General features: G+C 37.4%; 1 protein-coding gene across 6 annotated transcripts in view; it reads left to right on the top strand.

The window, feature by feature from the left end:
* Positions 1–21157, top strand: part of LOC134226060 (ral guanine nucleotide dissociation stimulator-like 1) — a 230919-nt gene that overhangs the window by 149462 nt on the left and 60300 nt on the right. For 5 of the 6 annotated variants that reach the window (XM_062706576.1, XM_062706577.1, XM_062706575.1 and 2 more), the window contains exon 1: positions 1179–1483. The exons of the other annotated variant lie outside the window; for it this stretch is intronic. The gene's annotated coding sequence lies outside the window, so the exon portion shown is untranslated. Of the gene's footprint in view, positions 1–1178; positions 1484–21157 lie in introns of those variants that run through there. 6 annotated transcript variants of the gene reach the window in all.

Below are 21157 nucleotides of genomic sequence, written 5' to 3'. Positions count from 1 at the left end.
ATTTCTATGCAAACAAAAACAGCACCTATGGAAAAATCACCTAACAGTGATGTGATTCCGACAATTTTGTAAAGTCTGTGGGTTCTTTCTAAAATTACGTATCGCAAAATTTGGTGATTTTTGACTCCCACCTTCCCCCTCGAAACACTATTTGTATGGAAGATTTAATTTTTTTGTATGGATCGTGACGCTTGGCTTGACCCCCTCCCTCCCACTTTGGCGTTACGTAATTTGTGAAAGGCCCCTGTTTTATTTAGTATTTGCACAACACGAAAAGCCTTTCAAAACTAATTTTGATTTTATTTTCAGATTCTTTTATAAATAGGAAAAAAAAAATATTCGGAGATATCTTTTTATAATCAAGAGTTTAGTAAAAATGTTGAGAATTTCAGAATAGAAAATTGAGTTCTAAATAATGTCCAATGAAAGATTAAAAAATAAATAAAATAATTGAAGCTAAGTAACTTAACACACTTATAGTTTCTCATCTTAAATGTTACAAATAGGCGATCATGGGCAGTATACCGATCACTTCGTAAATCAAAATTATTTGTTCAAGTAATTGAATGAGGGTAAAAGATTGCCGAGAAAATAGAAAAAAGCTAGAAAAATAAAGCAAAACGTAAAAATAGTTATAGCCAGCATTTTTAAGTGTTTGATTTTTTCTTTATTCGCTCAAAACTTACCTTTAGTTGTAGGGAAAATCCTAGTATCAACCAACTTTGCAGCCAGACTTGAGTTGTTATGCGATATGATAGCCTTTCAGTTCAAACGACAGTACCGAGTAAGTGTGCGGGAAGTCTCTGACCGAAATCTGCCGCGCGAGGTGTAAGTTCATCGAGGCGTAGCAACAACAATAACGATCCTACATCCTATACTGCTACTGCTAGCATCAAAATAGTCCGCTCGTCGTCAACTATACTACGGCGACGACGACGACGTTGGATAGGCGCTGGTTCACCCTCATCGCATCATCATCACACATTGAACAGGGCGTGAACCACGGAAGTGTGGTATTGGTGCGTCGCGCCGCCGTCCGTCGTTCTCATCGTTTTGTTTTTTTTTTTCGACGTAAAACGTGGCGTCAGCGTCGCGTCGTCGTCAATGTGCAGCATGAAGCTTGGTTTTGGGCTAGCAGAGGGTATCAGCGTTGCTGTTCATCCGACCCGATACTAGTTGTCCACCGGGAGTCATTCTGATCGGAAGCTTCGACGAATCGTTCCGGTGTACGAGCGCGCGTGACGTTGCGGAGAGTGTCTCTGTAGGCTCTTCAGGACGGAATCTACTGTTGAGAGTATAGCTCCCAGCTGCTGGACGTTTTGGGGGTTGCTTGGCTTTTGTGGGATCCTTTGATAGTTCTGAATGCGGCGGACTGGAGAGCATTAGAAGAGTATTTTCGCGCCAATTGTGTCATCAGGGGAAGATGGGACTTTGAAGAGCTCGTGACTCGAGAAAGGATGAAAGTTTGAGTGATTCCTGAAAGGTAACAAAAATCGATTGGTTACTAAGGGGGTGGTGTACGTACGGTTGAAGCGTGGGAAATCCTCCAGATGATGCGGGCTGCCTGAGTGATGGTGATAACGCTTCGAGAAGGCTGAAGAAGATTGATAAGAATGCTAAATGTGAAGAATGCACGGGGGCTCGTTCCTCGTTGTGTGGTATTTTCCGATGAATCATGCTGGTCGTGGTGCCTCGGAGTGTTTAGTTATAAATAGTTCACGTAAAAATGTAAACAAGCAATACCTTCATGCTGCTGCCATGCTATAATGCTATAGTTGCGGAAGAGAAGTGATAAAGCAAAACAGAGAAACATAGAAAACAGGAATTTGGCTCGGTTGGGTTGGATGATGGAGCAGCTCTATGATCAAAGCCGGATGGAATGGAGAAAGTTATGCAAAGCGCGTAATCACTGTCATCCACCCTGTTGTCTACAATCTTTTTATTGATGCGTGTGATACATATAAATCGCGCAATAATTGGTTTCGGAGCACTCCCATCGCCGTGTGCCGAGGCAGCACCAAATAGTAATGCAACTCAACCGTAAACGGAATCACATAGACCGACGACGAGGAAGTGTGTACGGATTGAAAGGAAAACTAGTCGAGCTGAGGATTGCCAACAATCACGTATAGCTTTGGTGCTCGCGTTAGTACAAGGAAGTAACCATCGTCGTGGGGGACACTCGTGTGGTAAAATGTGGTTGAAAAGCGACAACTCTTCAATTGCAAGTCTGTGTTTATTGGCATTGGGAAGGATGTTTAGGGTGTTCGAGCAAAACAATGCAAATTGAAAAAAATGTGGTTTTCTCAACCGTTCATAGCGCTAAAATTTGATTTCTACTGGGACCAAATCCTAGTTGTTCACTCCTACTAAATTTTCAAACGGTTAATTCACTTTCCTAACGTTTTACCCTTTTTGAATTTTTGGACACCCTAAAGCTATGTAATCACCACAAACAGTAGCACGTGAATGGACGTATGTATAAGACTAGAAGCGCCATCAAACAGCAAAGCATTCAAAAATCAAGTTGACGTTGGATTGATGTTATTCTCAAAGGGACTCACGGTCGCTTGAATTTTAGTGACGTCGTTTGCGTCATCGCGCACCACATCTGAAAAGGGAGGGGTGGTAATTTTGGTTCGAATTGAAGTGTCTGTGCTCGCAGTGCGATTTCTATTATTATCGTAAGCATTACATCTCGAGGGTTTTGGTTTATTTTCGATTTTGATTGATTCGGGCTCGAAAATAAGTGACAATGTGGGCTTTGCATGTCGTCGAGGGGATTCGAAGCACGGCTGATAGAATAATTGACGACGATTGAATCAACTTTCTGGTCGAGTTGTGGTGGAAGTAATTGATGGAATCACAGTGTTGACCCGATTTTATCACGACCCAGTTTTATTCACGTCTTTGACCTGAATTTGTAATTTTTGAAATATTTGGTCCTTCTTTCTATTCTTGTAAATAATAAAGCAAACAAGTCTTATTCAGTTCATTCAAAGTTAATTGCCTATATACTGGTATTAAGCCACCCGGAGTGATTATTAATTACTATGTACAGGGTGTCGACTACCTGGAAAACCCTGGAAAGTCAGGGAAAGTCAGGGAATTTCATTTTGGACCTGGAATGTCAGGGAAAGTCAGGGAATTTTGATTGGGGTCAGGGAAAAAAATCACAAAACCTAATATTGAAAATTTATAGTGATTTTTTTTTAAATTCAAGCAATATACTAAACTAAGGACACTTATGACAATAAAACTCTGAACCAATTCTAATCCATTGAAAAAGAACCAAACGTCGGATCAGAATTAATATATCGTTTTAGCTGGTCATCAGACTGCATAGCCGATAAACAATACACCGAGGCAGTTATAGTCGACAACCACCTCCACCGTCAAGCTATGAAGTTTATTTTTTATGTGGCCGTTGGTAATCTCTAGACTAAAAGTCTACTACGAGCCCTTTTCGTGTTCCCCATGGTAATCTAAGCAATAACAGAGGTCCTAAAGTCACGTTGCTTAAATGGTCACTGTTGAGACCTGATCCAAATAGTTTTTTTAAGTCCCATTTAATATTTTAGATTATTTAGTTTTAGTGGTTTTGTGTCGGAGTCGTTTTGATTTTTTTTTGCAGTTTTTCCTTATTAGTAGCGTTTGAGTCATGTTCCCATCAAACAAAAGAAGCTCTGAGAGTTCGTTCGAATACTTAATCATTCGAGAGTCATTCCTTATAAAATTAGTTTGATGTACTTATGATATGGGAAAATTTCATTCAATGCGATATATCTTGATAGATTTAAATTGCTGACTACTGCTAATATCAGTCAGTGACTATGACAGTGAATGAAAAACATAATTTTTCACCCACGAATAGAATTTGCGACCATGATCATGAAAACAGTTTTGCGGGACAGTTATGACGAGAGATATAGCCCTTGTTCGGCGGTTTCTATGCATACCAGCCCCGCTGCATGATTCCATAAATGACAACTGCGATTGATAGATGTCTCTCCATGCTTCATCATGCATTTTTCTGATCGCCCCCATTAGTCACTGGAACAGAATAAGTTTGGAAGTTCTAAACGGAAAATACTATTCCAATGAGCGTTGCACCACACAATAACCAAATCTGCCATAATAGGGAACTGCACGGACGAATCTCTTTCTCTTTCGTTCTTCATGAAATTTGACGTTTACTGGCCTTGTTGTTTTCTAATTTCTTTGCAGTGAAAAAGAGACAAAGCAGTCCGTGCAGTGCCCTATAATGAATTTAATCACCGCGAGACAATTATGCGTAGAAATTAAGCAATGGGACAAATGAACTTGATGTTGTTTTCAATGATTTTCCGAACAAAGTTCGATATCTGTGAAAATTTTCAAAAAATATACGTCAACATAAATTGTTCTATGGTAAAAAGTCAACATCCACAAAAACTAACTTGGGACAATTATGCGTAGAAGGGCAGTGCAGTGGTTAGAATGTTTTGCTGGGCATACTATAAGTGGTGCATAGATTTATGTGAGCTTGTAGGGATTGCATTCTTGATTATCTGGAAGATTTCAAGCAGTCCTTAACTATTTTTAGAAGTCCATATACTCCACAGAGAGTGAATAAGAATTCTTATTCCGTAAGTGTACTTGAGAGCTAATGAAGGTTCCTCGATGTTCACGAAAATATCCAATCCATAAGATTTTTTAACGGAATAGAAGGTTTTCTAGAAGCTTTCATGATTGTTTGGATAGAGTGTCAAAAGATACAAGATTTCATACAAATTTTCAGAAAGCTAATGAAAACTTCTACGATTTGAAGAAATCTATCAGTAGTATTGGAGGTCTATTGCGACTGAAAATTCTCAATGGTGATTGTAGGCACCAGAAAACTTAAACATTATTTGAGCGAATTTCGGAAAGAAGTGAATTATGAAAATCTTTCAGGAGTTCTGCGTACTTGAATATTTGTTAATGACCTGAATTGCCTACGGTATTCTACAAATCCTTAATGTTCTATTTCTAGAAGTGATTAGGCTTCCAGTAGCTCCCCTAGTAACATTTTGGTTTTATGCTGGTTTTGTAACACTCTTGTAGAGTAAATTATGGTTTTCAAGAGCGTTATAAAACTTAGAATGTTACTTGGGTCAGGAACTCATATGGACTTCAAGGATTTATACATGCAGAGATATTCATACGCTTCTAGGATTTGAAAAAAAAACATGTTTCATACCTGGAATTTTTCAAGGAATGGTCTGGAAAGTCAGGGAAAGTCAGGGAATTTCATTCTCAGATTTGAGTCGACACCCTGTATGTATGTCTGTCTTCTTGTCGAAACCTTGATTGGGGGGTGCTGGAGCGCCTTCTTTACTAAGGAAAATAAAATGTGCAATATTTGAGATTTGTTGTTACTAATAGTTTAAAAATGCTTTAAATAACAGTGAACTGGTATGTATCTAAAGTCTATATGAAACTACTGGAAGGAGTTGAATCAACAAAAAAAAAACCTAGAGTGGGTTGGTTGGTGGCGAAATGGACATCGGTCCTATTCGGATCAAGAGAAATCCAACTCTGGAATTGGTGTGGATTATTTGGAGGACTTCTGATACATCATTTGAATCATTTGTTTGAGAAACTGCCTAAGTTCATTTTACACTATTTCGAGAAAACAACAAGCACTGTTTTTGAACAAATTTGCACCGAATCTTTCGATTTCTTCGATACAGATCAATAGTTTTGCCAAAACTCAACACCCTGGGGCACTTTCAGTGCAAAAAAGAAAGCATTACTTCACAATTGCTCTTCAAAGTACGTTAACATATGTAGTTTCTCAAAAACGAAATTTTTTCATACATTCCTGAACAAAAATTTTTTTCGTATTTTTTGTCAGAATACATATTTTTAGACGAGGATTCAGGATATATAAAAAAAAACTCACTTTGGCCAAAAATGTTACATAGGTATGCAGTTTCTCAAACAGACGGTTCATTTGGTCTATTAATATAATCCATATCTGGGTTACTCGATAGTCAGAATAGATATCCGAAGCAGGAATGAAGAAAACTTTCAACTGTAAGGTAAAAGACCCCATAGGTGGAGGAACTAAGCAAGTTTAGCCACTATTTCTTCGCCTATTCCAAATGTGTACTTGATTACGCTTATCTTGAGTGTGCATTCGTAAGCTATTTCGAACGAAGAGTGATCCAATCGTAGCAAAATCCAACATTGTTACCTAAAATGATATCTCCAATTTTGGTACAGTGCTTCTATAGGTGCGGTATTTTTTAATTTGTGTTCCTATAGTTGCAAATCCCATTGTTTTCATATGGGACTTGCGAGTATAGGAACACTACCGCAACTATAGGTGCAAAGCAGAGAAAAAGATAAGGTATTTCAGTGATACTTTACCGATTTTGATGCACATCTCAACCAAATTGATAGACTAAATGGGTTGCTGCGTTTGATACGTAGATGGTGTAAAAATAACACTACCGCAAATATAGGAACACTCACGGCTATCGGAACTTGTACGCAATGGGGTCGTACACATATTACGTAAGCAAGCAGTTTTTTTTAACTCTATGACCAGAAAAGCCAAAACAGAGGGATTATTTATTAACTACCCTGGCCATTCTCAATACACAAGCCAGAATCAATTAATTTGATTTTCATGGGCCGAAAACTTCTTTCAAACAAATTTGCTATTTGGTCCGTATGATCACATTCTGAGACATCCTGGAATGCTAGTTCCCTGGAACAAGTGGCCACTTTTTGATCAATTTTGAAACCTGGTAAAATCATGAAGTTTTAATCGTCGCAAGCCAGGTTTCAGAATTGATCAAAAAATGGCCACTTATTCCAGGGAACTAGCATTCCAGGATGTCTCAGAATGTGATCGGATGGACCAAGTCCTTCAGAACATATACCCTCGACATTGCAAAATCATGTAGTTTGACATGTCGAAGGACGTGTTTCCGGCTCGATCCTCCTATCAATATCTCCGGAACCATGTCCATTTTCAAAACATTGACCTAAATCAGCGATTCTTAACCTTTTTCTTGAGAGGTACCCCTTCGAACTTTTGCATTAATTGAGGTACCCCCTATGATTTTTTGCTGTAAATGAAAATAATCCTAACTCTTAAGATATATGGAAAATGGATCTGAAACCTAACGGAATAATTGGTCTCTATAAACTTTTCTGAAATTTTCATTTTCTTTGAAACTTCCCAATTCAAATTAAGTTCATACATCGAGCATCCTACAGAACTTTTTTGACTATTGAAGGTTTCCGAACCTCTTGAAACTTGTATTCCGCGTCTCTTCCGAGAGAACCTTCCGAGCCTCTTAAAGAAAGGCTCCCGAGTATCTTGAAAGGCGGTTTTAGAGCCACTTAAAAGTAGGCTTCCTAGCATCTTGAAAGGACACTGAGTTGCTTGAAAGTATGCTTCCAAGCCTCTTGGAAAAAGAATTCCGTGCCCTTTGAAGAGAGGGTTTCGAGCCTCTAGAAAGAAGGCTTCTGAGCGTCTTGAAAGTAGGCTTCAGAACCTCTTGAAAGACCTTACGAGCTATTTTGTGGAAGGCTTCCGAGCCACTTGAAAATACGCGGCCCAGCCTCTTAAAAAAAGAATTCCGAGGGAGGTTTTCGAGCTCTTGAAAGGAGGCTTCCAAGCTTCTTGAAAAGAGTCTTCCGAGCTTATTGAATGGCGGCTTTTGAGCCCCCTGAAAGGAGGCTTCGGAGTATCTTTAATAAACACTTTTGAGTCTTCCGAGCCTCTTGAATGGTGGCTTTTTAGCCACTTAAAAAGAGGCATTGGAGTATCTTGAATGGACGCTTCCACGACTCTTGAAGAAAAAATCCGAGCCTCTTAAAGGAAGGCTTTAAGACTTTTAAAAGGAGGCTTCCGAGCCTCTTGAAAGTAGCCTTCCAAGCCTTTTTAAAAGAGTCTTCCAAGCCTGTTGAAAGGAGGCTTTCGAACATCTTGAAAGAAGGCTTTCGAGCTTTTTAAAAGAGCCCGAGTAGCACACTTGTCATACACGAGTTTATGTAACTCATATACGACCAAAACTAGTCACATAAGTGCTGCTGTAACCAAAGCAGTAAGATTTGTGCTACTAGGGAGTCTTCCGTTCGGGAGATTCCGATCCTCTTGGAAGAAGCCTTCCGAGCTTTTTTAAAAGAACCTTCCGCGCCTTTTGAATGAAAAGAATGCTTCCAAACCACTTCAAAAGAGGATTCTGAGCCACTTGAGACTTCTGAGTATCTTGAAAGGACGCTTCTGAGGCTTTCGAGAGTACGGTTCCAAGCCTCTTGAAAGAAGAATTCTGAGCCTTTTTAAGGGAGGGCTTCCGAGCCTTCGAAAAGAGCTTTCCGAGCTTTTTAAAAGAAGGAGAAAAGAAAAAGAAGCTTAAAATAAGACTTCCGGGCCTCTAGAAAGGATGTTTCCAAGCCTCTTGAAAGTAAACTTCAGAGCCTTTCAAAAGAAGGCTTCCGAGCCTTCCGAGCCCCTTGAAAAGATGCTTTCGAGACTTTACAAAGAAAAAAGGTTAAAATAAGGCCTCTTGAAAGAAAGTTTTCGAAACTCATAAAATGAGGCTTCCGGGTCACTTGAAAGGAGGCCTCCGAATTTATTGAAAAAAGGATTCCGAAACTTTTGAAAAGAGTCCTCTGAGCTGCTTGTTTTTTTCAGTTTTCAAGAAGCGTTGAAGGATGCTTCCAATTTTCGGGAAAAAAGTCTTCATGTCTCTCAAATGGAGGCTTCCGAATCTGTAGACTCTGGATTTTAGTCAAGAATCATATTTGTGACATATTATTTAACATTCTGTTTTGATCAGGTAGATTGCATATTTCATCACCCCACAATTCCCCAGGGAGTGATAAAAACGGAATATAACTTAATCTCTCATCTTCTCCATTCCCGAAATGGAACAAAATGATGAGTTCAACAGGTCATTTGGCTGAAAATGCCGTTTGGCCGAAATGGTCGTTTTTCAGAAAGGGAGAAGGGCCGTTTGGCCGAAAGACAGTCGACCAAAAGCCATTTGGACTAGGGACACTAGGCCGAAAGTTGTTTGGAAGAAAATGCCGTTTGGCCAAACAAACCACTAGACCAAAACCCATCTGGACCGAAGTCGTTTCACAGAAATGTACCTTAGGCCAACAAAGTCGTATGGCTGAATATTTGGCTAAAAGTTCTGTTTGGACGAAATGGTTTGAAATGACGACAAGGGCCATTTGACCAAACAGGTCATATGGCCGAAAATGTCGTTTGGCCCTACAGGCCATATTGCCGAAGTTGTTTTTATTTCTCGAAAATATTGTTTGACCGAATAGGAAATTTAGCTAAAATGGTTGTTTGGCAGAAGTCATTTGGCCGGAAATGTCGTTTGGTCGAACAACAGTGAATGTGAAATGTGTAAAGTGGTTAATGATATTTGAGAAGAGAGAAGTAAAGAATCAGAAGTGGAGATCGAGAAGTAAGAAGTGAAACGTTTTACTTCTCACGCTCACTCTTCTTTTCTCACTGTGAAAACTGAGAAGTGACAAATTAATAGTGAGAAATAAAAGTGAGAAGTGAATCGTCTCACTTCTAACTTCTCACTGCTCATTTCTCACCTCTTGCTGTGTAACGTGAGGAATGCGAATTGCGAACCGAGAAATGAGTAGTTCGAAGTAATACGTCTCACTTCTCATTAAAAGTTATATATGATAAGTTATAACATTTTACTTCTCACTTGTTACCGTAGTATTTGTAACTTCTTTTTTTTTGCATTTCTCAATTTTCACAGTGAAAATAGGGAAGTAAAAAGTGAGAAATGAAGGATTGGGAGTGAGAAATGAAGAGTAAGGAGTGAAAAGTGAGACGAAACGATATATTTTCGGTCAAATTACATTTTCGACTAAATGGTCTGCTGTTCAGCCAAACGACTTTTTCGGCCAAACGAAATGTTTGACCAAATGATCAATTCGCCGATTGACATTGTCGAACGTATGTCCGTTTCGGCTTAATGACATTTTCGGTCAAATGAATTTTGATCAGTTGGGTCCCGGCCTAATAACAAATAACTTTCGGTGGCCCATGGCGAAATGGCTTTCGACCGGATAACTTTTGGCCAAACGGCCCTTTGCCGCATAACTGTTTATGATTTTCTGAATCTTTCTCCATCCGTTTATCTTATTGGTATAATATTTCCCACTGGGACCTTGCTGCGTCGCAGCTTGGCGTTTATTCAAGCACTTCCACAGTTATTATTTGTGAGGTTTCAAAGCCAAGTTTTCATTTTTGCATTCGTATATCATGATCGTATAACACGATCTCCATCCGTTGTGACCCCTGAATTCGACTGTGGCAAACATTTCAAAAAGTTATGTTTTATTCAAATGGCATAGGCCGGACAGCGAATCGAATCCAGCCATCTTCAGCCACTTCACTCATTGACTTATCGTGACCGCTGATTCCAGCCATGGTAAAAATGTCAGAAGTTTATTTTCAATTGGAAATGTTATTGTTTGATCTAATAATGTAACTTTGAGTAGTTCTTTGGCTAGGTTTGAACTCTAGGTGAACTCTAGGCTAGGTGAACCCTAAAAATGATCACAATTTCAGAAGGTAGATGTCTATTGTAATGACATTCTTTAAGCTCCTAATGTGATTTACAACCGCTTGGCTAGTTACATTATAAATAATTTGATGATCTTCGCTTCACTTGTTGTGAACTCTGAATCCAGCCGTAGCAAAACAATTCCGAATGTCAATTTTGATTTAAAATGCAGTTATTTGAGCTTCAGTGAGGTTTGTGATACTCAAGTGCAATTTCCAGTTTCATTCGAGAAAGTTTTATACCCCTCGGTTCGCTGGCTGTGTCCCCTCCCGCTCACTTATTTTCTTTAAGAAATATGGTCTTAACCGGAACGTACTTTTGAAAACGTATCAGGTAAAAATCGTGATTGTAATAAGACAGAATGCAAAGCGCCTTTTTTATCTCGGGATTCTTGGGAGACCAAATACAAGTATCGTGGGTTCTTTGATCAATTTCGCATAAAATTCAGTCATCAAAGGATGTTGTGCTTTGTTTTAAAATAAATATTTCTGAATTATTTTAATAGATATTGGCGCTTTGATGTTGCATGAAGAAGAAGAAGCAGAAAGATGATAATCGAAAAAATCTCCACGGGAAACCATACGAAGAATTTTTTAAAACTCTTCTCAAAAATTCTAGAAGCAATTTAATTAAAAAAGGTAAGCAGTACGGGGTTGGACTTTTCTTCTACTGTGTATTAAGTGTTATATCACAAAATAAAATTTCGAATAGGAATATTGTGGTTGTTATACAGTAGAAGAAAAGTCCAACCCCGTACTGCTTACCGTTTTTAATTAAATTGCTTCTAGAATTTTTGAAAAGAGTTTTAAAAACTTCTTTGTATGCGATCAATAATTGCTAGTCAATAAATTTATCGTATTCCTTCAATCCACTGAGTTGAACGTGGTAATGCACATGATTATGCTCAGTTACAGATTTTTTTAGTGTTTTTTGTAGCATGCATTAAATCCTTCGCGATTCTAAAGAGATTGAAAGGGGCAGATATGTGAACATTGCAATAGATTTCGTATTGAAAATGAGATACTGTACCGCACATAAAAAAATCTACTGCTCCGCTTATTTTTAATCACAACAAAAAATGAGCGCCAGATTGTCGCCTATAAAAAACATACCTCCAGGAGAAAAGCTACTTTGATATTTTTAAAAATTCGACATCCACGTGGTGGATTGTGGCGATGAATGCTTTTATAGCACGTGCTATTTGTACTGCGAATAATTTTTTTACATCTATGAGAGCTTTGGAAAATGATCACAAAAGTTGTCGTTTTGTTGCAAAGCACAATATTACAGTACAGTAATCTGTACGTTCCGAGGCTTTGTGATTGTTTTGCCTTTATTTCAGAGATATTCAGCCCGAGTATTTTAAGGATTGATATGATCTTCAAATATTGTTGTGCAAAACCAAATACTTTCACTTTGCCCTAGATATCAGTCAATTATGTTTGGGGAACGGTGGGGCTGACTTCTATTGATACTTTTACCTATAGTGGCTATAATAAGGACTCTACTTCTTACAGGACTCTATTTTTAACCACTGTATCTTGAAAGCCAGCCCATTCTCCAAAATCATAAGTGTTTTACAAGCTTCTCAATTGAACGAAGTTCCGGCGAGCTCAGTGAGTTGATTTTTTTTAGAATCTTATAAATGTTGTGCCAGGATGCCGAATCTGTTACCTTCGTGATAACGCAGGAAGGGTAAGAGGCACTCGTCCCGGTTGGTATCAATATGTAAACTGGCTTATCATGCCGGACTTGTGAATCAACTGAATGCGACCTATTTATGCGATTTATTGATCTATTTTGGTATTGCTTAAATGACGTTGTTACGCATTCGAGTACAGCGATAGTTATGATTCATCGACTGCAAATATTTACTCTTCATCGTTCCTAAAAAGCGCCAATTTAAATATAATTGAACCAATCATTTTGCTTACACTGCAAAATATTTATCATTTCATATTGAAAAATGTTTGTACACATATCCACATTATTGACAGATACACACATCCCAACTATCTGTCCACAAACACAACAACGATTGATAGTGCTGTCCGTTCTTTCCGTCGATCTGCCGTGCTCGCGGCCTGTGCTGTCTCGCAGCACTCGGCCACCATCGCATCGGTCAGCGCGGATATTGATGAATTCAATTACAATCTTTCCAGTACTTAGTTTTCCATTGCTTGCTAACCGGACTTGCCGTTCACGGTGCCACCGATCGATAGCAATGCGACCGTATCGACGGGCTGGGCCATCGTGCGCTCCGAAACGAATTATTTTCTAATTGATTCGCCCTAATTGCCTTCGACTGCTCGACCTCCCCACAGTTCCTAGTAGGTAGTCGCCTACTTGTAGCGCATTCGGGCGCTCATTATTCAATTTCGCTGCACAGAGTGCCGCGTGATGGTGCCCCGGCTTGGCCCCCCACCCGGTGCGGACAAATTTGCCTTTCCGGTGTGTACGAACGCTTCGGCCATCAATTTCCAGAACGGGTCTGACCTTGTGACAGTTTTTTTTCATACCCAGGAGGCATCACGACGTACATCCTATGCAGTATCAAGCGGCCGGTGTTTAGATTTGTTCCGATTTCATCGATGACAGGCGATAGGCGCGCGGAGAGATTTTGTTTATGTGCCACCTACCCAAATCAAGTCGAATCGAATTTCTTACAGTCAAATGCCTCACATAAAACTTGTCGAACGACGTGTCATTCACGGGTTTGAATTTTTCTTTGATGTGCGCTAGGATCGACTGCAAAAAAAAATGGTGGCGGTGTGAGGGAATTGGAAAGTGTTTCAATATGTGGGAAGCTCGACTTCAAAGCACCCAAATATTTATTTGTTTGCTTTGGAAAGGTGTTGACTGGGAAGTTTAGTTCCCAGTTGAAACATTTCCACAGCTGTGAGTGATTTTTGATTCAATTGAGGATTGGTAACAGCCAATGGAAATCATATGATTTAGTTTTGAAAATATTCTTCTTCTTCTATGGCTCTATATTGAAACTTACTTACTTTTCAATTAAGCATTTTATTAGCTTTTCCTCAGTTCTTAATTGAAAGCTTTTCTATGCCCGCCATTGCATGACATGAAATTTGTCCAAATCTTTTATGGTTTCCAACCCTAATCACTGACTTCAGACTTATTAATTACATTTTGAAAAGCCTATAGGTTGCAGCGATTCGTAGCCAAGAAGTATGATCGTCACAGAATATGTTGGAATGTTCAGATATCATTACGGACAAGATTTCTTGTGTACTTAGGAATGTTTGTGATTGATATATATTCAAATAGAACTCTTCATGTTGTACTAGAAAATCTTTTCCCGTAAACTTCTGATCGTGATAGAACTGACCTATCCCGTTTTCCAACCCCGTAATAATTTAAAAATTGCAAGCATACATTGATTAAGTGCTGCACATGGGAACCGTCCTGAGGAATTGGCCTGATGTTGGTTGAAAATTTGTTTGAACATTTTTGGTTTAAAACATCGAAAATTTTTATGGTCGAACTTTTTAGAAACTGCTGTTGGGGGTGACAATGGGTCAAATGGGGATGACAATGGGTCACATTTTCAACAACATAGAATACTTGTAGAATATATTTAATATATCTGGTGGGAATTCTCATCGATTTGTTTTCGGCGAAAAATGACAAAACAAAACTTTGCCAGACTGTCCGGACGTTTCGGTCGATTTACTGGCTTTCGACCATCTTCTGCGGACACTAAAAAATACATATATTATTAAAAAACACATAGAATTTTACAAAATAATTACATACAATCTTCCAGTCACTTATTTTGTAACAGTCAGCCATTACTACTAACTATTGACACACTCAAACATAGTACAATATTTATTTTCTAACTGCTATTGGTATTAGTTCTAAGTTTGCTAATAATAGAGTTGTCTTTTTGCTTATTTACTACAACTCTATTATTAGCAAACTTAGAACTAATACCAATAGCAGTTAGAAAGTAAAGATTGAACTATGTTTGTGTGTTTTTTTGCACTCACAACCGCATCAAATCAACGGCGGCACTATTTGCGCATATTTCTATTAGAGAGGTTTTGACTGAGATTGAAGCGCCTGTCATACGCGGTACATTTGCAGAATGAAATATTAGTCGTGAGCTTTTGTGTAACATGAATGCATTAAATTTATTTTCGGCGATTTATTAAGTTACATAATTCATGGGGATAATAAGCAAGCTAAGCTTGGTTGCCATGGATTTTTGGAGTGTAGAATTATGCTGTCATTCATTCCCAGTTGTCTTGACGTAACACTGACATGCGCCATTTTACGAACTTCTCGTGTAGTTGTGATAAGATTTTCGCCAGATTGAATCACAGTTTCTAATTCCGTCCAAAACAAATGTATGTTTCTAAATATAATTACACCCAAAAAACAAATCTGACAATTATTGTATAAAATCTGGGCATATACAATTCTGTAAGCTTTTTATACAAATATTGTATTAAAATAATACTAATCTGTATTATTTTAATACAATATTTGTATAAGAAGCTTACAGAATTGTATGTGTCCAATTATTATACAGTTTCTGTAAGGTTCTTATGCAGAACTGTATTAAAATCTGCCATCCCCTGGTTGGGTATACATTTGGCTAACATGTTGGTAGTTTACTTAATAATGTATGTTATGGAATATGTCAACTTTGTTTTGATTTAATTGGCTCTCGTATTTTGGATGAAATGGCCAGCTGGGTTCATAGTTTTGTTAAAGACACGATTTGCTTTTACTAATCGAACAAAGTACAATATCCGGAAAGTGTGAATATACCAAAGTTTTGAAAACGCATATTTTTATTTTCAAACCAACCAGTTTCTTTGAAATGTTTGTTTTAAGGTCACTCCTCATGGAATCCAAGTTTCAAAATGCTCGCGTTTTCGGGGGCACACCATTCGATACGGAAGCAACGCACAACTGTCATTTTTATTTTTCCACGCATGCTGACGCAGCAAAGCTAAATCAACAAAAATGACAGTTGTGGGCCGCCTCCGTATCGAGTGGTGTGCCTCCGAAAACGCGAGCACTTTAAAACTTGGATTCCGTGAGGAGTGTCCTTAAAAATGTCAACTAATAATAAGCGAGTAATGAGCAAATCTACTACCGATTTTTAAAAATATTTTGTTGGTAACAAAGAATCAACCTTTGGAAAAAGAGTATGTCACACCTTGAATAAACAAAACTTATTTTAAAAATACAGCACACACTAGTAACTATCGAAACCATTAGTGTTCTTTAGTATGCTAAGATCGCTTTGACCGGTTGAATATATGTAAGAATCATGATAAATTATCACAAAACTGGCATAATTTAAACTGACTACTTTTCAAAACCACGTGTGAGAAGTAGAATATATCAAATTATTTAGCCTTGAGTTGGACGGACGGATTTATGATTTCAAAAACGTCAAAATTGTTGAAATAACTATTAGACAATTTTGTGGTTTTTAAGGATTACTAAAAGTTCAATATCTCAGCCCCGTTAGATTGTTTTTGTCAATCTGTTTTCTCTAAAACTTCCATTATAAAAAATACTTTTTGAATAATACTTGATAAAGCATGAGAAAAATTTATTTTACGTATTAGAAGCGATTTTCTGCGAAAATCATCGAAAAAATTGTATTTTTATTATATTTAAATGGTGGGCCTGAAAAGGACCAAATTGTGCTTATACAATAGCTAAAAAGTTGATCAACCCGGTTCGTCAAACTGCCCTACATACGTTCAAACATAGCGCCAACTTGTCTAAATTTCTAGAGGCGGAGTCAATGTTTGACGAAAATTGACCGTATGTATGGGGGTGTAACCAGGGTTTCGACTTTTCGTTTCAATAATATCAAAGCAAGCATTTCTTCGGACCAAGGCAGAATCTTTTGTTGTTGTTTGTGTTGAGGATCATCTTTCACCCATCAATCTTTTCTCTAGAATTAGTCTTGGAAAATAAACAAAAATCTTGCCTGTTAGATGAAAATCCTTTTTCGTTTCATCACTTTTATCGCAGAACAATTCTCGCTTGACCAATATGACCAAAGCTTTCATGCTTTTGATTGCAGTAGGATCAAATTATTTCATGAAAAAAATGTTACTTAGGCCTTTTGGAAAGTTAAGCGAGAATAACAAAATTGTATGGCCGCGCCGGGATTCGAACACAGAATAGTAACAATAAAAGCCATAGGGATGCGCTTACTCTAGCCACACCACCACGCGCTCTCTGTATGAAAGCATTAAGTTATTTGTTCCACATAAGCGACTACCATTGGCATTGATAATGGCACGAAAAGACTCGAATATGAAAGAAAAAGAGCAAACCAACGTTTGGCAGCAATCGAAGTAAGCGAAATTTTGTATCACTCTCCAGGCTGTTTTTTATTCTCGAAATGCGATTTCTCCCCGAATTTTTTTGTGAGGGAACATTCTGTGCTCCTAATATTGAGTATTTTTTTTTTTTTTTTTTTAACTAATTTTATTTGCTAATTATCTAATACATGCATTCATCTCTTAGACTAGGTGTTCCGTGTTTTCTTAACACTATCATCCTTATTTGCTATGTTACTTTTTAGTTATTATTAATACATTTCAATTGCCTCTGGCAGTTAGAATTTTTCCTCTGGTTGAATTGAACCATGTATGAATTACAATGTTTTCAACTTAAACTAAACTTAACCTATTTTATACTAAGGGTACAAGGAGTTAATCGTTGCAATAGAAGATTGCAACGATTTTTGTCTAAAATTGGAAATTATTTTGTTGGAAATTTGTTGCAATGTCTCAATAATAGAAATTCTATGAAGTTCATTGGTACTATACCACGGAGGCAACTTCAGAATCATTTTCAGAATTTTATTTTGAATCCTCTGAAGTGCCTTCTTTCTGGTATTGCAGCAACTAGTCCATATTGGCACAGCATACAACATGGCAGGTCTAAAATTTGTTTGTAAATCAAAAGTTTGTTCTTAAGACAAAGTTTTGATTTTCTGTTTATAAGTGGAGATAGACACTTAATATATTTGTTACATTTGGCTTGAAGGCCTTCAATGTGATTTTTAAAAGTTAATTTTTGATCTAGCAGAAGTCCTAAATATTTGATTCCACTAGACCAATTAATTCGAACCCCATGCATAGTGACAATATGTCTGCTAGAAGGTTTCAAATAAGAAGCTCTCGGCTTATGTGGGAAAATTATAAGCTGAGTTTTGGAAGCATTTTGGAAGCATTCGGGGAAATTTTCCATTTTTGCAAGTAAGTGGAGAAAATATCCAAACTTTTTTGCAATCTACTACAAATGACACGAAGGCTTCGCCTTTTGGCTGAAAGGCCCGTGTCATCTGCAAACAAAGATTTTTGACACCCTGGTGGTAAATCAGGTAAGTCAGAAGTAAAAATGTTATACAATATGGGCCCCAGTATGCTGCCTTGGGGGACACCAGCCCTTACTCCTAATATTGAGTGAGCATTACGAACCCTGGGTGTAACACTGTAACAGCTTCCCGAGCAAAAATGAATAACTAATTGATAACAAACTCTATTATCCTGTTATCGGACATATTGATAACTAAACTTGATATCATTTTGGCTGAATTATCAGCCAACATAACAAAAAATGATACCAGAATTTTGTTCCTGAAATAATTACATGACAACAAATTAATTTAAAACTGATATCAAAATGATAACACATTTTGTTATACATGTTATTTACTCAAATAACTAATTGAGTTATCATTTAGTTATTCAGTTTTTATTTGGTAATCAGCCATCACTGTTTTATCGACCAATATACTTGAATCTTCTTTACCGATTTCGTTATGCATTGAAAAATGTTGGCATTCACTGTGATACGAACGGGTGATTGCACGGCGTCGTTTCTAGGCACTCACCCAATTACGCTTTCTTGAGGAACAGAAGAGAAGAGCAATACGCTTTCTACAATTTTGCATTTACTCAAGACTATTTACAATCAAATCATGATGCCATGACCATTTTATGTCAATAACAGTCAGCTGGACATAGTTGAAAGCAGAATAACTTACTAATAACAAACTTAATTATCCAGTTATATTGATAACTAGAAAAGTTATCATTTTGATTAAATTGCCAGTAATCATACCAAAAATGATAACCAAATTTAATTCAAAATAGCGAACCAGCAATCAATTAGGATAAATACGGTTCATCGTCCTTCTATTGAATAATTTTTTTTCAGTTGGGGTCAATTGAATAATAGATTTAGGTTAGTTTTTATCTCTAATTTTCAATCATTAGGTTGCTAGCAGCGCCATGCTGTAAATTAATTTCGGTTCTAGGTTTTATTCGCAGTGAAACTTTTCATGTTTTCACATGCATATATAAACATGGCTGATCCCAGAAATAATTAATCCGTGAAAAAATGTTGCTGTTTGGTGAATCCAGGGCCGGACTTTACCGGAAGAGGGCCCCGGGGTCGACAGTTTCCGGGGCTCCTGAATGTACGAAAAAGGTTGATTTTGCTACATAAGCTAATGTGGAGGCCCGGGAATATATTAATGAGTCTTTCCAATCAGTAACTCAACAGTAAGGTGCCAATGAAAATGACATTTCCGAATTTCAAAAAACGACATTGCTCACAAGTTTCATTGATGCCATTGATTTCAAATGATCCCATCCAAAATTTGAGCTCAATCAGACATGATTTCAATACCAAATTTACAAAACGATTTATCTACTTTTGTAAATAAAGATTCGAACGTCGATTTGACGAATCTGAGTGTAAGCCTACGCAAATCAATACCATCAATACGTAGGTGGAGGCTTCTGTTAGCTGTTGTTGGTGTTGGTTTCGTGGAAGTGCTCTCAAATCGACGTTCGAATCTTTGTTTACAAAAGCAGATAAGTCGTTTTTAAAATTTAGTACCGTGCGGGACCTAAAACCGTCCACCTCATGAGATATCAATAAATTAGAGGGGGTTAATGGTAATTAATGTAGAAATAATTTATCTTGTCCTGTTCAGATACTTGGCAGTAAGCTTTTAGGGCATAGAAATGGAAAGAAGGCTTTGAAATTAAAACAACAAAAATCAAAAACAAATCGCCATCCACCAAACGCGGAGTTTTTGCCGCCATTTTGTTTTCGGGTAGAGCATTATTGCACCAAAAGTAACTGTATTTCTTTGCTAATTGCGAATCATTACATAAGATAAGCGGAATACAAATCGAAGGGATCGCTTCTCAAGGTGCGTATCGAACTATTTACAGTGGTAGTTTAGTCAATCAGACTGTTTCAATTTAAATATTTAGTTAAAAAATAGCTGTACGGATTTTGATCCTTTGATTCGAAATCCGTCCACGGTGGACGGATTTCGAGTCAGGAGTAGTTGATTTTATTCATTATTTTATTATGTTTTTCGTAGTTTTTAATGAGTAAATGTGAAACACTTCAAAAGTTGAAGCCTTCATGCTCCTATGTCAATGAAAAACGTTTTATTTACATTCGATTCCTATTTTCTAATGACTTTTTCATATACTAAGGTGCTTGAGTGTACGGATTTCGATGCCCTCGGTATTGATTTAGGGGTGCCTAAAATTCATTGAAGTTTTGGAATTTTTACCCATGAAACCAAAGGGGGACCAAAGGCAAGTCGAAAATCGAATTTTTGTTTTTGAAGCCAAATGACTTCAAAATGCACGAAATGTCGAGATCCGATGCTATCCAAAAAAATATTTTTTTTTGTTTTTTGATGCCAAAAGACTCAAAATGCATGACACACTGAGAATTAATGTTTTGGAAAAAATTGACTGTTTTGGGACTTCGAAAGAAGTTTTTATAGCGAAAACAATTTTTCATCGTATTTAAAAACCGAACGTTACGCAAACATTTCCTAAGCCCTAAAATATGCCCCTCTGCAAAATTTGAGCTCAATCGGACATGCTTTAGGGGTGCTCATAATATTGCTATCAATGTTTTGAATTTATTGTAATGGTGGAATTAAATAGGAAAGTACGATTATCGAAAATCAATACTTTTAGAAGACCACATAGAAGCGTTGACGCCTCCTTTATCGAATGTTAAAAAAAACCTGATTAATCTATCTAGCGGTGTTGGTTCCTGCGCCGTGCAAAAAAAATTAAAATTTATGAGAACAGTAATCCGGGGGAACATTGATCAGTTTCATCACTTTCAAGAAATGAATCAAATATTATTTCAAGACAAAATTTTTTCTAATGACTTATCTGCTTTTGTAAACAAAGATTCAAATGACGATTTGACGAATCTGATAGCTCTCCCACGGAAACCAACACCACCAATAGGTAGGTGCAGGTTCTCTTACCTGTTGATGATGTTAGTTTGCGTGGGAGAGTTATCAGATTCGTCAAATCGTCGTTTGAGTCTTTGTTTACAAAAGCAGATAAGTCGTTTTGAAAATTTTGTCTTGATTTCCTGTTATCACAATTACTTATTGTGAGTTAGTTATCTTAATCTTGACTAAATTTGCTGCTGTATGATATATCGGATGAGTTTGCATTTATTTTTTTGCCAAAATTTGAACAATAAAATCAACAATAATA

The sequence above is a fragment of the Armigeres subalbatus genome, chromosome 3 (genome assembly GCF_024139115.2).
Source record: "Armigeres subalbatus isolate Guangzhou_Male chromosome 3, GZ_Asu_2, whole genome shotgun sequence".
NCBI lineage: Eukaryota > Metazoa > Arthropoda > Insecta > Diptera > Culicidae > Armigeres > Armigeres subalbatus.
The sequence above is the reverse complement of the archived record's forward strand: the minus strand, read 5'-3'. Positions and strand labels throughout refer to the sequence as shown.